Genomic DNA, 10569 nt, shown 5'->3' with positions numbered 1-10569 from the left:
TTTATGTGAGTTATTTTTTTCCTTTTACTATTAATCAATATTCTTTCTTTCCAACTTCCAAAACTATCCACATTCTCTTCTTGTTCTTATTAACCTAGCTAACCACAGGGAGGGAAAGCTCCCCTAACCTTCACAAACACCCCTTCCTCTCCATCCACCATCCACCACATCTCTTTCTTTACTACTTTGCTACATCCATCCATAAACAAGTCATGCTGAACCTTTGCAATTCTATCACTTCATGTTCTAATCAGATTAGTTCATTGAGCTCAAGAACTGGGCAGGTTTCAAATCAGTTGTGTTTTTTCCCCCCCAGCTTAATATAAAATTATTTTAAAAATGCAACTCCTGGGTATATTCATAATAGAAAAAACTACTAAAAACATTGATCTCCAAGACTAAAAATGTTATTAAGAACTAAGCTTTTGTTAGCTGCTGACAAAAGCTTAGTTCTTAATAAAAATTTTAGTCTCAGAGATCAACATTTTTAGTAGTTTTTTATATATATATATATATATATATATATATATATATATATATATATATATATATATATTAAAAATAAAAGTAAAAATATGACTCTTGGGAATATCCATACTATTAAAACAGTGGTCACCAAGAGAATGCTTTAAGAGAATAAAATTTAATTAATCAACCAAGCTTTTGTCAAAATACATTTGACATCGTCAGGGTTAAAAGGCAAGTATAGGGAGTAGACTTATATACCGTTATCAAGTGTCCCATTATCAAGCATCTCATCTACATAATTACTCTGGCAATCCATACAATTGATCTTGTAGACTACTGTTCTTTTTTTTTTTTAATTGAAAAATTTTTAAAAACTTTTACAAAGACAGAAAAAAAACAATAACAACAACAACAAAAAAAACCAAAACAATACAACCCTCCCCCAACCCCTCCCAAACCACCCCCTCCCTCCCCCCAGGAGCTTCCCAGAGCAGAATATAGGCTTAATTAAAAAAAAAAATTAACAAAATTATAAAATAATTAAAAATAATATATATATGAAAAAAAGAGTTATAATCCTTAAAAAAAGAAAATATTTAAAATAGAAAAATACAGGTTATAAAAAAGCTAAATGATATTTTTTCAAATCCAGTTTAAATTGTATGAAATTTATCCATTTTTCCCATACATCAAAAAATTTCTCTTGCGTTTGCTCTTTTAAAAAAGCCGAAATCTTTGCCATTTCCGCCAAGTAAGATACTTTAAAAAACCACTCTTGCAAAGTAGGCAAAGATTCCTTCTTCCAGTATTGACCTACAGCCTTGCAGCTGTAATCAAATTCAACATCAATATAACCTCCTCAACATCACAATCAGTAACAATGCCAAGCAAAAACAATTGTGGAGTAAATTTTACCCTCTTTCTAAAAATTCTCTGAATGTTCCACCATATCTTAATCCAAAAAGCTTTTATATTTTTACACGACCACCAAATATGATAATAAGTGGCATCCAGGCAGCCACATCTCCAACATTTGGCTGTAAGTCAGGATACATGAAAGACATCTTTTGTGGATCAAGGTGCCATCTGTAAAACATTTTATAAAAATTCTCCCTTAAATTCTGGGCTTGTGTAAACTTAACATTTCTCACCCAGATAGTTTCCCAGGTATCCAGTAGAACTGGTTCACCAAAATTCTGCGCCCATTTAATCATACAATCTTTAATTAATTCTGATTCTGAATCCAGTTCCACTAGCACCCCATAAATTCTCTTAATGTGAGTTTGTCTTTGATCCTTTACTTGCTTAAAAAGATTTTTATCTTCTCTAAGCAAGCCTATATTACGATCCATCTTCCATCTATCTACTAATTGTCTATATTGAAACCAAGAATAGGTAATATTTTCATGTACTAGGTCTTCCAAAGATTTTCAACTGCCAATTTTGACCATCCCATCTAAGTAATTGTGTATAAGACACCGTATCCATTTTAACACCTCTCTTTATCCCCTCTATCGCATGCCAAGGTATAGCCCATAATGGTATTTTAAAATCACTTTTATAATATTTCCTCCAAACCCTAAGTAAAGAAATCCTTATAATATGAGATTTAAAGGCCCAATCCACTTTTTTATTAAATAATAAGTAGGCATGCCAACCAAAAAGTAAATCCCATCCCTCCAAGTGGAGTATCTCTGAATTTGTTAAATTTACCCAATCACTAATTAATGTTAAGACCACAGCGTCATAATATAATTTCAAATTCGGTACCTTGAGTCCACTTCTCTCACGGAAGTCCTGCATAATTTTAAACTTTACCCTTGGTTTTTTCCCTGCCCAAATAAATTTATTAATGCCTTTCTGCCATTCGTTTAAATTAACCTCATTCTTTAAAATAGGTAACATTTGAAATAAAAAGAGAAATTTTGGCAGGACATTCATTTTAATCACTGCAATTCTTCCCATGAGAGATAGCTGTAAGTTCTCCCAATTTTTCAAGTCTTTTTGTACCCTGACCACAACCTTTCATAGTTATTCTTAAACAATTTTACATTAGAAACAGATAAAATAACCCCCAGATATTTTATCTTATCAACAATTTCAAAACCAGTCAAATTAGCCAAAATCTGTTTATCACAAGTAATCATATTTTTAGATAATATTTTAGTCTTATTATTATTAATTTTGAAACCCGAAACTAATCCATATTGATATATCAGCTGTAATAACTTCACTACAGAATAAGTAGGTTGAAAAAATATGGAACGCTTCACGAATTTGCGTGTCATCCATGCTAATCTTCTCTGTATCGTTCCAATTTTAGTATATGTGCTGCCGAAGCGAGCACCTTGTAGACTACTGTTGATCTCTCAGTGGTAGAGAGTTCATCCTTAGGGCGCATCACCTTTGCCCACAGAGTCTGGTTGGGCTTATGAGCCACCTTTATATTACTATTACCATATATTAGTAATGTGTCGCAGACACATTACTAATATATGGTAAGGACATCCGTGTGGCCCGTGTCGAGGGTTCTTCGTCCCGCTGACTGTTTCGGGGTTCTGGTACCATACTATGCCATTTGATAAATCTTGGGGGGTATCCATTCATCCGGCAAACATGGAACAGATGTTTCCTCTCCTCTGCCTTTGACTCAGCCATGGGCTCCCCAATATCTAGCATGGTAGCAGAAGCGGTTCTCCAACAACTAGAACGGGAGGCCATGACCATCTACCGGCCCAAATTTTGGACACAGTATGTCGATGACACTTTTGTGGTCATCAAACGATGTCATCAGGCCGGCTTTATGGGGGTGTTGAATTCTATATATCCGGACATTAAGTTTAGATCCAGGGCTCGATAGCCTTTCTGGAAGTTTTAGTCCAGTGCTCAATGGATGGAGCTTTGAACACCAAAGTCTATTGGAAGCCCACCCATACAGATCGAATCCTCCACTATTATAGCAACCATCCAGCCCCCCATAAAGCCAGCTGTATCAGGACCCTGTTCAAACGCACTGCAGCACGGCTGAGTCAAAGGCAGAGGAGAGGAAACATCTGTTCCGTGTTTGCCAGATGAATGGATACCCCCCCAAGATTTATCAAATGGCATAGTATGGTACCAGAACCCTGAAACAGACAGCAGGATGAAGAACCCTCGACATGGGCCACATGGGTGTCCTTACCATATATTAGTAATGTGTCTGAGGCCACAGCCAGGCTGTTGGCGCCACATAATATAAAGGTGGCTCATAAGCCCAACCATACTCTGCAGGCAAAGGTGATGTGCCCTAAGGATCAACTCTCTACCACTGAGAGATCAACGGTAGTCTAAAAGATCAATTGTATGGATTGCCAGAGTAATTATGTAGGCGAGACATCGAAGAGGTTAAAAACACGTCTACATGAGCATAACTTGGCAATCAGATGAAGCGAACAACACTCACAGATTTGGGCTCACATGGCCGAGTACGACCACCGTTTTGATTTTGAGACCACCCAAGTCTTGGACAGTGATGCTACAAAGGGAGGCCGCCTGTTGAAGGAAGCGTGGTATTCAGGAGTTGATTCCATCAACCGGCACGTGGATCTATGTGCAGCACATCAAGCCTTAAGAACATGGAGTGCGGGTAACCATACTAATGCCCAAAGGGAGCTTCACTACGAACGGTATGACCGGAATAAGGACGCGATTCAGAATCCCCCCCTGTCCCACCACAGTAGCGGACCCTTGGATGGTACTCCCCACTTACTAGAAAAGCAACTGCCGTCGGACCAACAACAGATCGGCCCCAACATACAACCCCCGCAGGACCAGCCACAACCCATTGAAATCAAGCCCTCCTCGGAATGGAAGCTTGGCATGTGGAATAACAGCCTGGGACCAGAGAGATCGAAGAGTAGATGGGATATGGTGGAGTTGGAGGAAGATGATGAAGATGAGCTATCCCCTCCCCCCAATGGGATCATTAAGCATGCAGTGGTGACTCGGTCACGGCTAAATGAAAGAAGACACCCCCCTCCAGTGCATTTGACACGAGGTCTGGTAACTAAACAATAGCTACAATCAAAGCAGAAGAGCCCTGAGAAAGGTGACGATCAGGAGTTGCGGGTGAAGGAAGGTGACGCCCACCGACAACGGATTGAACAACGGAGCACTCCCAATGAGATGACAGCAAAGAATGCTTTGAGCATGTGCGGGAGGAGGGTGATTGGAACGGACAGCAGACCCCTCAGTATGGTGCATGGGAAGGAAGACAGAAAGGAGAACAATATGGGGTGGGGGGGGAGAAGAATCTGTAATGCATCCCCAAGGGACGAATGGGCAGGAGCAAGGTGAATTTGTGACTCAGGGGGATACTGGAGTAAATCCAAAAATCCCCCCACCCTCACCCCTTAAGTGCGATTGTATGCAGGGTGATGGAGGAGGTGCACATGAGGGAGGGAAGACCTTGGCCCTGAATCCACTTAATCCCGAAGCTACCGATCGAGTGGTGTGTGAGGGAATGCGAGCTAGGAACAAAAGAATGTGTATTAAAGGAGACAAGCTTGAGTTACATTCTGAACAGCTGGGGCCTATGACGCGCTCTAAGAGCCGAAAGCAGATGCTTGATAATGGGACGCTTGATAACAGTATATAAATCTACTCCCTATACTTGCCTTTTAACCCTGACGATGTCAAATGTATTTTGACGAAAGCTTGGTTGATTAATTAAATTTTATTCTCTTAAAGCATTCTCTTGGTGATCACTATTTTTATATAGGTTGCTAACAAAGAATAAAGAGAGAACTGGTATAGCTATTTCGAGTTCCTTTAACTCTCTTCAGCCAGACTTACTCTTCTGAGATTCGAACCTGGGCTATCTGCACGTTAGGCAGTTGTTATAACCTCTAAGCCACAGGCTCTCTCTCGCTTTGTCAGCTGTATCTGGAAGAGACAGAGGGAGGAGCAACCTAAAAATGTAAAATGATGTCGCAGTTGGCGACTGCTGCTTGTGGATGGCTCTAGATTGAGCTGATACAGGCAAAAGAAAAGAAAAGAAAGAAGATTTCTTTCTCCCATATTTGGGCTGACAGGGTGCACATATGTTTTCGTAGATTTTCACAGGTACAGGTATGCAGGTCTTGGCGTATTCGGGTCTTTTCCAATGTAAGATTGAGAGTATCTTGGCAACGTTTCGACGAGGTCACAGCCTTCTGCTCTGGACATCACATCACAGAACTCAGGAGGTTACAACACTAAAGCTCAGGATGTTACAACACAGCCTACCACACAGAACTCAGGATATCACTACACTAGATCTCAGGATGTCACCACACAGCCCATTACCCAGGTCATTACAAAACAAAAGACTAATGGGCACACAGCCAGCACCTCAGCTACTCAGGATGTTACGAAACAGCCGAACAATCCGCAAACAATAACTCCAACACAGCCAACCAACCCACCTACAGCAACTAAGCCAGCACTCCACACACCCCCACCAATATTTATAGAGAGATGGCCGCTCCGATCACACTTTGCTCGCATAAGCACGAAGCCGAAGACCCCAGCCTGAAGATGACGAGTGGGGCCTCGTCGAAACATCACCAAGATACTCTCAATCTTACATGGCAAAAGACCCGAATACACCAAGACCTGCATATATAGGCATATATATATGTATGTGTGTGTATATATATATATATATATATATATATATATATATATATATATATATTTGTTTTCTGGGGTTTTCGCGGGTATTTGTATGTAGGTCTTTGGTTGTTCGGGTTTTCTCCTGCGTAAAATTGGAAGTGTCTTGGCGACGTTTCGACGAAGTCCCATTCGTCATCTTCAGGCTGGTGTTTTCAGCTTCGTGCTTTGAGCAGCAATGTGTGGTCTTAGCTGTTTCTTCCTTTTAACTGCCAGTGGGGTATGAACTGATTGGGTGGGAGCTTGGCTGTGTTCTGATTGGGTGGAGGTGTGTTCTGATTGGTTAGGGGCGTGGCTGTGCTCTGATTGGCTGGGGGAGTGTTCTGTTTGGTTGTGCTCAGGTTAGTCTGAGTTGCAGAGGGGTTTAAGATTTTGGGCTGCCTTGCTATTTTTTGGCTTCGCGTTCGGGGTCGTGCCTCCTCTTCATGGAGGGTGTCAGTTTGCTTCATGTATGGATTGGAGGGGTTTAAAGTGGCTAATGATGCAGCTGTGGTCTGGCTTCTGGTTTGTGGTCGTGTCTCGTCATCGGTGTGGCTTTGGGTTTGTTTTTTGCGTGGATGTGTGGTGGTGACATCCTGTTTGGTTTTTGTGAGTGTGGGTCTGGTATCATTTTTTGTGTTAGGGAGTCATTTGTCAATAAGGGCGGGTTTCCAAATGGCTGGTAGGCGGGAGGTATCATCTCACTAAACGCCCACACAGCATGAACAAGCGAGTAACCTACCACTCTTGGAGGTGTCACTGGCAAGCACCCTTACGTCGTCAAAATTAAATTTATGACCAAACTCCTCCATGTGAGTCAGTATTTGGGAGTACTGCTCACCTCTTCTTATTGCCAGCTTGTGTTCCTGCATTCTTGTTCTGACCCTTTTGGAAGTTTCTCCCACATAATTGCCTGGACAGTCATTACAGTTAATCCTGTAAATGACTCCAGATCTCTCAACTATGGGGAGTGGGTCCTTTGGTCTCATAATGCAGGAACGCAACGTCCGGTCAGGTCTATGTGCAACCCTTACACCATAGGGTGCCAATAGTCTGGTGGTGGCTTCCGAGACGTTGCTAATGTCAGGGAGGGTAATACGAGTCGTCTGTGATGGTGCCATCCCACTTGATGGATTTTGGGATGGTTTGGACAGAGTACTGTGGCGTCTGATGAATTTCATGGGGTACCCATTGTACCTACAGAGACGGAGGAGATGTTTTCTTTCCTCCATCCTAGCTTCGGCTGTACTGCAGTGGGAGTCTACCCTCTTAAAGAGGGTTCTAATGCAGCTGACTTTGTGGGCCACCGGGTGATTGCTGTTGTAGTGCAAAATTCTATCGGTGTGCGTGGGTTTGCGATAGACCCGGGTGGTTAAGGTCCCATCTGGCTGGCGTTGGACTAAGACATCAAGAAATGCCAGCCTACCCTGATACTCCTCCTCCTCCGTAAATTGCAGATCCACGCACACCGAATTAAGTGTGTCCACAAAGTCAGCTTTTTGACTCCTCTTAATTATGACGAATGTGTCGTCAATGTAGCGGGCCCAGAACTTTGGGCAGTATTGGGTCATCGCTACGTGTTCCAACTGCTGCAACACAGCCTCAGCAATAACACTTGAAATAGGTGACCCCATGGGGGTGCCCTTTATTTGCTCATACATTGTGCCCTGAAATGTAAAATACGTTTTGAGGCAAAGGACTAGAAGGTCCACAAGGTCATCAGAGCGGAGTGAATCCTGGTAATGTCCTGGTCCTCTGCGGCTCAAAAGATCTTTGATCGTCGCAATGGCCAGGTCCTGTGGGATAGAGGTGAAGAGGGAGATGACGTCAAACGACACCATCACCTCGTCATCCTCTATCCTCAAAGTTCTTATCCTACTCAGGAATTCCTCCGCAGATCTTACCGTGGTCTAGTTGTCTGCGACCAGGTGGCCAATGCGGTGGCTTAGCCATTTGGCCAATTTTGATGTGGGGGTACCCCTAAATGCTACAATAGGGCGGAGGGGAACCCCTTCCTTGTGGACCTTGGGTAAGCCATAAAATCTAGCAGCCGCTGTGTTGCTAGGGCGTATCCTTGCAATGGTTTCATCATCTAGTCTTTTGCCTCGTTTCAGGGCATTGAGCACTTTATTGACCCGGTTCTTAAGGGTCACCATGGGGTCCCCACTTACGGTTCTGTAGGCCGTTGCATCACTGAGTAGCCCAAGCGCCTTGCTGGTGTAATGAGCTCTGTCCATGACAACCGTAGCCCTCCCTTTATCAGCTGGCAATATGAGGGTGGCATCCTCCTCCTTTAGTTGGCTAAGCGCCTCCAGCTCATTTTTGGATAGAGTTTGGTAGTATTTGTGGCCCATTAACAGTCCTGTTACTCGGTGCCTGATAGAATCTCCAGCCTCCTCTGTCCCAATACGATGTAACGCCAGCTCTAGCGCTGCTATAAAATCTAAGGGGCGAGCATCCATTAGATTGTATCCCACGTCACGTTGCAATAGGGAGAGTTGAGAATGAGTGAGAGCTTTACTAGAGAGATTGTACACTAATTTATCCTTAGGAGTGGTCCCTTTCTTCAGTTCACGTAATCTCTCAGTCCTGCTTCAAAATCTATCCGTAGCACGTCGGCTGGTGATATCAGATACCAAACGTATGTGTTGGTTTAACAATGAGAAATGTTGACTCGTGAGTTCAGCATGGCATTGTTCTCTATAGTTCCGGGTGCTTCTAGTGAAATTGTTGTTGCGTCTGTGTAGGTCGCTGATGATTGCCCGCATAGTTCTGTGCTGGAACTGGCAGACAATATGTCGACCTTCCAAGGAATTAACCACAGGCTTCCTTCTTAGGGATTTGGGGGGGAGGTCTTCTCTAATGCAGTTGTGGAGAAAGGTTATTTTACGATAGTTGTCAGCAATGCGGCAAGCAAGTTTCTCCCACCTTCTGGCTGCGAGCAGGACGGCTCTTCCATAAGTATTAAAAATTACATTAAAAATTGAAGAATAGCGATTCCTGGGTACATACATTTCTGTAAAAAAGGAAAGCGATCACCGGGAAGTAAAACACCAAGGTATTAATAAATAAAATCAAGCTTTATTGACGATGTAAGGGTGGTTGCCAGTGACACCTCCAAGAGTGGTAGGTTACTCAAAGAAGCCTGGTTCTCAGACAGCATGTCAATCAATCGATATGTGGACCTACGCCCGGCATATCAGACCATGAAGGCATGGGAAATGCGTAGACGACCTGGGAAAAAACATCTGAGTAACAAAAACTCTGGGTGTCCATTAGATGAAACTGGCAACAAAGAAGAGAGACATCTACAATCTAGACCCCCTTTAGTTAACGATTCGTGTGTACATCCGCCGTCAATTAAGAAATTTGTTGATATTAGTAGCCCATCCTCGGATGCCCCAGACACCTCCTTGCATTGTACCCAATACTCAAGAATAAGAACAACAAGTGTCCCAATCAACACAAAACAAACTCGCTACCCCAGTGACTATATCGGCTCCATTGTCCCCAATGGTGCCCCCGCTACAACGCATCTGGTCGCCGGCGCCTTGGAAATAGATAGGAATTCAAAAAAGGCAACACCTACCATGAGCGATGGCAGAATAACACCTTTGCTATGCAGCCACACTGATCAGAGCCACCGAGACAAAGACATGCCTTCAATGGATGTACAGAAGATCAATACGTACAGCCGCCCCATTATGGGGGTGGTCACGTGCTCCCGGAGAGCGGCATTACAGAAGACTGAAAGAGAGGCAACCGGATTGAGAGTCGCACCAGGTGGCATGAAGGAGGAGCATGGAGGATGCGATATGCTGGGAACAGTGGGGGGAAATAAAATTGTGGATGAGATTGGTGGCAAGGATTGTGGGGGGATTGAAGGAGTGACAGGATTGAAGAATGCAAATGAGTGCAATGCGTGCCGGAGGAGTGGAGGAGAGAAACGTTCCAAGGAACACAGAAAGAAGAATCAATTCAATAGTGCAGAGGACCCTTTAATTTTGAGAAACACACGTTGCCTATATGACTGAGGAACTAAAGGGAGGGAGGAAGTGGGTGGTTGTGTGGATGTAAGTAAGAGCTATAAGAAAGAATCACTGAAGGCTGTAAGTGAAGCAAGGATTAGTTGGCTTGGACCTGTTACAAGGTCCATGCATAGAGTTTAGGTGTTTCCTCACTGACTGGCTTGTATCCTGACGATGATGGCAGATGTTAGCCATCGAAAGCTTGATTTTATTTATTAAAACCTTGGTGTTTTACTCGAAAGCTTGATTTTAGGTCTTTGGTTGTTCGGGTTTTCTCCCACGTAAAATTGGAAGTGTCTTGGCGACGTTTCGATGAAGTCCCATTCGTCATCTTCAGGCTGGTGCTTTCAGCTTCGTGCTTTGATGTCTAATTGATTACACCTTGACATTTTTTTTAATTGCT

The 10569-nt window shown here is 43.0% G+C and overlaps 1 pseudogene; it reads right to left on the bottom strand.

The window, feature by feature from the left end:
• Nucleotides 1-2721: 2721 nt before the first annotated feature.
• LOC120299883 lies at nt 2722-2815 on the bottom strand (annotated as a pseudogene).
• Nucleotides 2816-10569: the final 7754 nt, after the last annotated feature.

Source organism: Crotalus tigris, unplaced genomic scaffold (assembly GCF_016545835.1).
Source record: "Crotalus tigris isolate CLP2741 ecotype Arizona unplaced genomic scaffold, ASM1654583v1 scf7180000024317.942107, whole genome shotgun sequence".
Lineage (NCBI taxonomy): Eukaryota > Metazoa > Chordata > Lepidosauria > Squamata > Viperidae > Crotalus > Crotalus tigris.
The sequence above is the reverse complement of the archived record's forward strand: the minus strand, read 5'-3'. Positions and strand labels throughout refer to the sequence as shown.